The sequence below is a fragment of the Papaver somniferum genome, chromosome 1, assembly GCF_003573695.1.
Source record: "Papaver somniferum cultivar HN1 chromosome 1, ASM357369v1, whole genome shotgun sequence".
In the NCBI taxonomy this organism is placed as follows: domain Eukaryota; kingdom Viridiplantae; phylum Streptophyta; class Magnoliopsida; order Ranunculales; family Papaveraceae; genus Papaver; species Papaver somniferum.
The window spans coordinates 164,723,270-164,734,270 of NC_039358.1; positions in this window are offsets into that span (position 1 = coordinate 164,723,270).

Genomic DNA, 11,001 nt, shown 5'->3' on the forward strand with positions numbered 1-11,001 from the left:
ATTCTTGAGAGTGATTGCTCAGATCAGAATTCTTTTGTTGTTCAATCATGGATTCAGAGAGACTTATTTATATTGCCAGAATATGAGACACATTGATCTCCATTAAGTGTGGCGGTTGCTCGAGTGAAAGAGTGGGAAAGTGGGAAATCGTGGTTTAACCAGTTCCAGGTCGTGCGGAGACTCGGTTGATTGTCCACCCACTACTTTGCTAACTCCCTCAACTGCTTGCACCACTTACTCACATTTGTCATCGTGGATGAACACACGTGTCGTAGGCCGCCAGACCAAAACCCTAATTAATATCCCCCATGTGACGTGATTGATATCTCACGAACGTGGAGTCTGCAAAGCAGAAGTGTATTTGATTAGTTAGTTGTTGACTCGACTAGACGATGGGTCTAAATATTGTTCAGCCGATCATGATTGCCGAATGCTCTAGGATTCATGGATTGAACATATCTGTTGGGACGTATAGTTCTCGAATGAATGATGTTGATTAATTGAATTAATATAATGAACATTGATAGTCTGAGCAAATATTGCTCGTCAGAGCAAAATATTGCTCATATGATGAATTGTTGAATATTGATAGTTGAATCAATATTCGAGCAATTGAGCAAGTATTTCTTATTCGATAAATTACTGATTATTGATAGTTGAATCAATATTCGAGCATCTGAGCGAGTATTGCTCATTAGATAAATTACTGGTAGCATGGCCAAATAAAATATTAATTAATATATTGGTAGCTAGACCGAATATTATATAATTAATCCGGATGTTGATTGTTGAATCAATATAAAATCATTAGTGTCTGAACTTGCTCAGAATTATGATTTGCAAAGCATTCGTCCGAAATCCTAATTTTGATCAAATGCTGACCAATTGATGATTTTCTGAAAAAATAAGTCACTGAGTGAAGGAGAGACCGGCTACATGGGATGTTGGTCGACTATGTAGCGCCCAAGTGCTCGAGTGAGCATGCACCAAAGTCCTTTGTTGACCAGTTGGTGAACGAATGATCAAATACTGGTTCAATCATTTATTAAAATAGTGCTCGTGCGAGCGTTAGGTAATAAAACCTAATTATGGAGAGATTAGGGACCGACCAAGGAGTCATGGAACCGACCCTTGGTGGTCGTGGGACCAGCTGATGGTCGTTTGGTTGAAAAGAGTTTGGACCCAATATGAGCAATTGAGAGCAAATTAGGTCAAAATCATGAAGATGTGTGGGACCGGCTCCTTGCAAGCCTTAGGGATGGCCTTGGTCGGTCAAGGTAGCATGCCCGTGTCACCATGATGTCCGCGTTTCAGTCCTGAGAGTTTTGGTATTTTCTGGTGCGCGTTTGACCAATATTTTGGATTTTCAGAAGAGTTTGATCTTGAGTGAAACTCTCGATTTTGCTCGAATGAGCGAGTAGAACTTTTCTCGTGCGACCAATATTTTGAGAATATTAAAATAATATTTTAATATTTGACGTGAGTAGCCTAGTCGGTCAAGTGGCCATTTGGCCTTTTGGCTTTTCCAGGGTTTGAGCAATATTTGAGAAAATATTGAAAAAGTAGGGTTTTAGCTCAAACGATGGAGATCCATGAGGTGAAGGAAATAATAATATGAGAAAATAAGGGATTTCAAGGTGTGGGACCGTCCACGGCTAGGTGGCACGGTCCCGTGACATCTTTCCCTATTTTTACTATTTTTCATCGTTTGATGGAAAGTATGGAGAACCTAAGAGTTTCGCTCAAACGAGGGAGTTTGCTCAAATGAAGGAATCTTCATGAGATGAAGGAAATAATAAATTAAAGTAAAATAAATAACGAGAGAGGGGGACCAGCCACGGCGGCATGGCCGGCCGGACGGTGGGCCCGATCCCAGGTCTCTTGCTTATTTTATTTTATATTATTTTCCTTCATACGTTTCTCGTTTGTCCATATTTTCGAATGCTCGTTCGTGCGTTCGGGTGATCGTTCGTGGATTATTGTCAAGTACACTTGCACCATTTCCTCGGGGCGTATTCGGTGATGGTCCGGACGCCCGATTGTTGAATATTTATTACCAATTTATGAAATTCAGCTGAGAATAATTCATGAAACGGAGTAATAAAAATTATTTGAGTATCTATTACTAATCCATGGAATCCAGCTGGGGATTCTGGGAAGGGAGTAATGAGATAAAATGGTTATCTATTACTAATCCATGGAATCCAGCTGAGGATCATCTATGAAATGGAGTAATGAGATAAAATATATTATTTTTAGGAATTCAGTTGATGAATGACACGCTAGAATTAATCTATTTGCAGAATAGAGATATGAGATAGTTGAAGCATCATACTCGTTATGGGTGTGTATAGTCAAGGAACAACGAACGGCGTGACGTCCTTAAGGCGTTAAGCTCTCTAACAAACATTATATCTAGGAACCGCCCAATCATTAAGAGATTTTATACACGGTCTCTCTACGTAGTCAGGGAATAACGAACGGCGTGACGTCCTGAAGACGTTAAGCTCTTTTAAAAACATTATATCTAGGAGCCGCCCAATCATTTTGATTCTATGTAGAGTTGATGATGAAATGTGTGAAGTATCGAACGCTCATCTAGGAGGCCTTTAGAGAAACATATTCATCATAGCTCTGAAAGGAATGCGCGCAGTCATAAATCGTGAAACGGTTCACGGATCATAAAATATAAAACGTCACATACATTCCAGAAGCCGGGTCAGAAATATGCAGTATCATGATTTTACAATTTTAGCCTTTGTTGAAAATCCACCATCTACATTAAGTCCCCTGCTTAGTGAGGGACAGTCATGTTCCACAGTAAGCACTGGATGGTGATTTTCCAGTAACGAGATAAGCAGTCGGAACTTAGTCGTACAAAGGCATTTCAGAATTCGCGATTTGCTCCAATGGAGTTATGTACGAGCAAATGCCTGAATGAGGGATCTGGCAGTATGATAGAGCGTCATCCGTGAGTACGGCGTAATGAAGCACTGCTGATTTGGACGATCAGATGTCCAATTTTGGTTGGTTTAGCGTTTGCTCCCCGGGCCCAAAAAAGGAAATCCTTATTTTAGGGACATACGTTCGTTCGTTCGCTAGTTTAAGAAATAAACAAACGATCCCTGGCATAAGCGAGATTTAAAAAAAAAACAGTGTCTAATGATAAAATTTTTGTCTATTAGATTTCAAGAAAACCAAATTTTTTAAAATTAAAATATGTGAGATTTCACAAAATCGAATAAACTCTCGTTTCAAAGGTGGATGCTCGTATGAGAGAATAGTTTTTTTTTTGAATAGACGTGCGTTTGTTGGTAATAAATTTTTTGTCTATGAGCTTTCATGAAATAATTTGTTTTCGATATGTGACAAACTTTTGAAAATATACTCTTATTTCAAAGACGTATGCTCGCGCGAGGGAGAAAAATATATATATATATATATATATATATAAATACATATTTTTTCAAATTTACGTGAGTTTCACGTTAAAATATATTTTTTGTAAAATCAATGTTTTGATTTTGAACAACTATTGAAAGTAGACAATTATACATGGTGAAATAATGTCTGTATGTGAGTTTTCACAATTGTAGAATGGACGTCTGTCCAATTTTTGAAAAATCAGTGGATGTTAACACAGTAAAAATTTATGTGGGTTGTTCACGGTTTTATGAAAATCAATTTATGATTTTTGAATAATGGGCTTTGCCCGTCTTTGCAGGTTTGAAGAAACGGGCAAGTTCTTAAAACCTTTGTTTTAAGTTCACTACTGTTAGTGAAATTGTAAACAGGTAAGAGTTGGAGTGTTACCATTTTTGTTACGTGTTTGTTATTGGTATATCCATGACTCCATGTCTTTCTCCTCAGATAATGGTGACCTCCAGTTACAATCACCCTTCTGGCTCTTCCGGGGAACGCTCCAGAAATATCAAGTCAAAGATGAAGACTTCTGCAGATGTTCATGCCAAGTTGAATCAACCTTTCAGAGATGCTGGAAAGCTGATACATGGTATGTCTCTTGATCATCTGAGAGTGGTTCGTGCTAAGATACATGCTTTCTTGGTCTTAGCAGATGCGCAGGGAAAGCAGAGACGTGATGAAGTGTTACAGAAGAAAACAACTGAAGATGAAAAGCTCATATCTCATCAACATAAGCACCGCCGACTTGCAAGTAAGACTATCGGATGAAGATGAAGTTCGGCCTTGCTTTGATGGTGTAGCTCTTGATTCAGATGTGGATGGATGAAGAATTTCGTCATAATTCGTCATCAGAAAATTTAGAAGTTAGGTCTTCATTGAAAATGTTGTAGAATCTTCATACGATGTCCGTTTTTGATGATCTACCCCAACATTTTGATGCCCAGGGAATTTCCGAGATTTATCAAAGAAGCTTTTGAGTTTTGAGAATGTTTAGTGGTTAAAATCAACGAAACAATAAACTTCTAGGAAGTCTTTGGAAAATTCAGTTGTCATGTAGTTTGCTGTTTCGGCCACATCTTTTTGCTTGTTCATCCAAGTGTGGATTTTCTATATGTTGTAGAGGAAATGCATGTGAAGATAATGGTATATGATCAATCCTTAGATTATTCATCAATTGCTCTCAGCTCGCTTCTTTGTACAGGACAGTGTAAAATCGTCTCAGACGAGCTTGTTGTAAAACGCCCATGTTGTGTATTTAGACCATTTGCTTGTGTCTTGAATGCTTGATGAAGGATTTAAATGTCATTGATTAGTTTGCAATCTGAACCCCTTGGTTGATACACGAGCCTAGTGCTTGCAGTACCATTTTTTGTTTCGGACAGTCGTAGAAACATCACTTCTGAAACCCTGGTCACGGGACCATAACCGAGGTTGCTCTCAAGAGGGTATGAGGTAACGAGCTTGGTGCCAGTCACGACTTGGACTGTGAAACTGATCGTCAGGATCAGTGGATCGTCAGTCCCCAGTATTTAGTTAAATCTCCTTTTCGTTTTTCCTTCTTCTGGCAAGACCTAGATAAAGGACCCAGGTAGAAAAACATAATGTAAAAACCTAGGTGGTCGAAGTTGGAGGTACCTTGATGAAGGACTTAGTGGAAAGACCTGGTGGACATCGATCGACTGTGAAAGTAATGAATCTCGTCTAATAATTGCTGCTTACATGTTGTATGCTCTGGAAGGTGTAGGAACCTTATACGATGTCAGAATTCAGTGCTTGTGATAGAATTTTAGATAGTAGTAAGAAAGTTGTCGCTCACTCGGACTTGATGAGATTAAATTTTAGATTTAAATTATAAAACTAGCAAATATATACAAAATAATAACAAAGTTTCGAGATGTACTAGGACTAGGATTCCACCAAATATTCAAATTCATGCGACTCACCTATTTATTCTAAACCATTATAGCCCATTCAATAAGAATTTTGACTCTATTTCATTGCCTAAGGTAGATTCTTAAAATATTAATTGTAAATCTTAAGCATGGCATATGAAAAGAATTAATCTTAAGCATAAACCATCAAACGAAATGACAACTAAAAGAAAAATCTTTTTCTAATTTTAATTTAATGCAAATAATCAAATGAAGATTTAAATGAATTTACCACTGATGAATTTTGGTTTCCTCCGTCGCCCCAGTGATGGGTTTAGCACCTCATGATGTAGACACTCTCAAAAGATTATTTTATGGCCCGAAAAGTGTTTACAATGGTGAAAATGAAGAGAAATAAAAAAAAACAGCGAGTTTGCAACGATGTACTGACGTTACAAACTCGCCGTTACAAAGCAGTTGTTGTGAACTGAAGCTAATCGTTGCTAATGGACTGTTAAAGAACTACAAAAACATAAGACGCTGAAAACGGCTGTCCTTCACAGTATTATGTTCTTCATGTTCATCTTCATGCAGCAGCAAAAGAATTGCTCTGTAACTCTATTTTCTCACTCTGTATCCTCACCTAACTCTCCATATCCCTCTCTGCTTCCCCAGCAACCTATATATACTCGACAGGACCAAGGAAATCTTCGTATTAACTCTCAAAAATGCTGCCATAACTTCTCGGGATTTTATTCCTTTTTCTTCTCTGCTGATGATCTTCACACGCTCTGCAGCTGTTGACACACACTCCAAACAAGATGAATTCATGAGAAATGTTGTCGTCACAAGCAGAGCTTCCAAATATATAATTAGAAAATCAAAAAGAAACCCGTGAATAATCTTCTTTCCTGTTTTATAGTAATACCAAATATAACATAGTTTCCCATCTCCAATCACGTGAACGACTTGTGTACAAGGTAAGCAAAAACTCCTCATCTAAATCCCTTGCAAATCTCCGACAATATCTTCCACAGAATCTCCGAAATCTCTTCATCCTCTGTTTCTTATAACCGGTGAGAAATCCACGTCACTGCCCTTTTTTATCGAAATCAAACACGTTACCATCCCTGTTTTGTTGAAACAGGATGATTCCAACCCAATTCAAGCCAAGAATCTCGCCAAATAACTCCACAAATCTTCACAGAACAAGTGCAGGAAAAACCCGAGCTTTCTCTCATTTTTTGTTTGCTTCCCAACGATTATCCAACCCAAATAAATCCATTTGACCACCCATACGAGCATTGTTTGGTCATGTCAAGTTCATCCCAATCGAAATAAGTGATTGAGTCTCATTGTAACTCCTCCAAAAATCCAACAGAACCTTACGCAGTAAACTGAAGTATTTTCCCGCCATTTTCAATGTTTAAACTATGAAGAAGAGTTCCCCTTATCCAGACCAGGGGTGTGAATATCAGTTGGCGTCTGGGGTGCAAATAGTAAAGAAGGTGCCCCTTAGTAACTGAGAGCCCCTTATCCAAAGTGGGGTCCGTTCAACAAAAGTCCTCTGGGGTGCAAAACATCATTTTTCGAGCAATATTCTCCACGAGAGCTTATTTCCTTGAAAAGACTTAAAACAAGATTATTAGTGATGAAATGAGTCCTACCTAATGTAGTTATGGGTGAAAATGCGTCGCACTTTCGTACTTATCAAATTCTCCCACACTTACATTTTGTTAGTCCTCGAGCAAAACAGAAGAAGACCCGCTACACAGCTGGTCAAATAATAAGAGAGAGAGACCCGCTATACAGCTGGTCATATAATATTTTTTTTCTGACCCGCTCAACAGGTGGTCATAACATGCAAGAAAAATAAATAAAAAAGACCCGCTACACAGCTGGTCACGACCCTAACAATCAAAATAATATTTTTTTATTTAGACCCGCTAAACAACTGATCATTTTTTTTAACAGACCCGCTACACATTTGGTCATAATATATATATTTTTATTATTTTTTAGTCCTATTCAAGAGCTGGTCACAGTATGCAAGAAAATTCCTGGAAAAAAAAAAGAAAAAAAAAAGTTAATAACCACTCCCCACACTTAAACGCGACATTGTCCTCAATGTAATTGAGTCCTCCAACGTAAAAATTAAGATGGGAAATCCAATAAAATAAAATAAATAAATAAATAAATAAAATAAAATAAACAAATATACCTACTTAAATGTACATAAAATATCCTCGTAAACTAATAACCTGAAAATTTGGGGATCAACCCAAAATATTATATTCATAAATGACAGCTTCACATTTATGTCATGACAACGCGGAGACACTGAAACTATCAAAAAGAAAAAGTGTCCCCCAAATCTGGTGTTTACTTCACAAGGAAGTGCATAAAAAACATAATATGGGATACTATTGGGACTGGGAAATTATCAATTGGCTCATGCACGGTATCAGAAACAGGGACGTCCTCTGGGTATTTGGATGCAAAGTAATCCAACAAAATTTTTGAAGCACATAATTCTAACCGTAAATTAGGTAATTTTCGGAAGTCTAGGGGTCTAGAAACAACCTCTAAGTCAGGTGAAAGATCTTGCGAGATGGATTCTTCTAATCAATTAGACAAATCATCTACACAATCATCCACGAGGTCATCTACAAATTTTGTCTCAACCAGAGAGTCACTACAAGACTGATCATCATTATCATATAATTTTTTTGCATTCATGATTTCTCAATCTTCGTTCCAAGCTAAGTGGTGTGTGTTTATAATACTTCTCATATATCATTAGAGGCGATTCTTCACTTACCACATGTGGATCAAAAACTCCATATCATTGCCTATACATGTATTCACCAAGCGTCATCTCTGATGAGGTTGCCTGATGATTTGAACTTCTATGCTTATTCTTCCAATGTCATTTTAGGTGACGTCTCCTCGGAAGAAATCATCATCCTAAAAAAGTCCCTGAAAAGAAATACAAAAAGAAGCGCATAAAAAGGAAAAAGGAAAATCTAAAACGAAATGAAAATACTGTACAAAATAAAAATAAACCTAAAAATTAATCTAAAAACAAGTCTGCATCGGCGGCGCCAAAAATTGATGGAATTTTAGATAGTGGTAAGAAGGTTGTCGTTCACTCGGACTTGATGAGATTAAATTTTAGATTTAAATTACGGTCCGCGAGTTATAACCCCAGAGGTGTCACCATCCTTCCACAAAAAACCCATCAAAACAAAAGTAACACAAAAACTCCATCAAAACAAAATTAACACAAAAACCCCAAATTTGATGAAACCAACATTTAAATTTGGAGTTTTCGTATCAATTTTTAAAAATTTGGAGTTTTTGTATCAATTTTGTTTAAGATGGAGTTTTAATGGATCCCAAAATTTAAGTGGGGGTTTTTGTACCACAAGTTTGGTCACCTTGGGTTTTTATGACTAGTTTTGTTTAAATTATAAAAATAGCAAATATATACAAAATAATACTCCCTCTGTTTCAAAAAGAACGCCCTCTATTCCATTTTGGTCTGTTTCAAAAATGTGCCCAGCTTCTGTTTATAGTAATATTTTTCCAATGAACTCTCTAACATACCCTTAGGTTTTTTATATTCATAAATTCTTTTTTTATGTGACCCAATCTAAAATATTAATAAAATTTGTATATTTAAGGAAACAAACATATATCCTTCATTTCTTTTCGAAGGCAATATATATGGTTCCAAATTAAATTCCTTATAAAGGTTATACTCCAATATTTAGAATATTTTTTCTTTTACTTTATTGATACTGTTTCCATAAATCGATATGTTGTAGTTTTTTTTTGTTTATTTCCTATTTACAATCTCATAACATTTTTTTGTAATTTTTATTACTAACATTTTTATTGAAATAAATTAGGCTAGTAATTAAGGGTAGGAATACAAACTACTATGGTCTCCTTAATATCTTGACAAAGTCAAACCGGACTGTCTTTTTGAAACGGAGGGAGTAACACGGTTTCTAGATGTACTAGGACTAGGATTCCACCAAATATTTAAATTCATGCGACTCACCTATTTATTCTAAACCACTATAGCTCATTCAATAAGAATTTTGACTCTATTTCATTGCCCAAGGTAGATTCTTAAAATATTAATTATATATCTTAAGCATGGCATATCAAAAGAATTAATCCTAAGCATAAACCATCAAACGAAATGACAACTAATTAAGAAAAATCTTTTTCTAATTTTAATTTAATGCAAATAGTCAAATGAAGAATTAAATGAATTTCCCACATGAGGAATTTTGGTTTCCTCCGTCGCCCCAGTGATGGGTTTAGCACCTCATGATGTAGACACTCTAAAAAGATTATTTTATTGCCCGAAAAGTGTTTACAATGGTGAAAATGAAGAAAAATAACAAAAGAAGCGAGTTTGCAACGATGTACTGACGTTACAAACTCGCCGTTATAAAGCAGTTGTTGTGAACTGAAGCTAATCGTTACTAATGGACTGTTACAGAACTACAGGAACATAAGACGCTGAAAAAGACTATCCTTCACAGTATTATGTTCTTCATGTTCATCTTCATGCAACAGCAGCAGAATTGCTCTGCAACTCTATTTTCTCACTCTGTATCCTCCCGTAACACTCCATATCCCTCTCTGCTTCCCCAGTAACCTATATATACTCGACAAGACCAAGGAAATCTTCGTATTAACTCTCAAAAATGCTGTCATAACTTCTCGGGATTTTATTCCTTTTTCTTCTCTGTTGATGATCTTCACACGCTCTGCAGTTGTTGACACACACTCTAAACAAGCTGAATTCACGAGAAATGTTGTCGTCACAAGCAGAGCTTCCAAATACATAATTAGAAAATCAAATAGAAACCCGAGAATAATCTTTTTTCCTGTTTTATAGTAATACCAAATATAACAGAGTTTCCCATCCTCAATCACGTGAACGAATTGTGTACAAGGTAAGCAAAAACTCCTCATCCAAATCCCTTGAAAATCTCCAACAATATCTTCCACAGAATCTCCGAAATCTCTTCATCTATGTTTCTTCTAACCGGTGAGAAATCTACGTCACTGCCCTTTTTTATCGAAACCAAACACGTTACCATCCATGTTTTGTTGAAATAGGATGATACCAACCCAATTCAAGCCAAGAATCTCGCCAAATAACTCCACAAATCTTCACAGAACAAGTGCAGGAAAAACCCGACCTTTCTCTCATTTTCAGTTTTGCTTCCCAACGATTATCCAACCCAAATAAATCCATTTGACCACCCATACCGGCATTGTTTGGGCCTGTCAAGTTCATCCCAATCGAAATAAATGATTAAGTCTCATTGTAACTCCTCCAAAAATCCAACAGAACCTTTAGCAGTAAACTGAAGTATTTTCCCGCTATTTTCAATGTTTAAACGATAAAGAAGAGTGCCCCTTATCCAGACCAGGGGTGTGGTGTGGTTGGAAAACACACAAAAACTCTTGCAAGTATACAAGGCCAAGTTTTAGTATAGAAAGTAAGCAAGGGATCATTCCACAGAGACTTGGGGTGTATTGAAGTTTCCTAGACTAAAGTTATCTAAACAAGTAACTAAGTGGCAGTGAGATAGTGACAGTTACAATGGCAATGAGCCAAAGGCAGTGAAGTAAAGAATGAAAGAAACTAAGAACAACTTAACCAAAACAGAACATG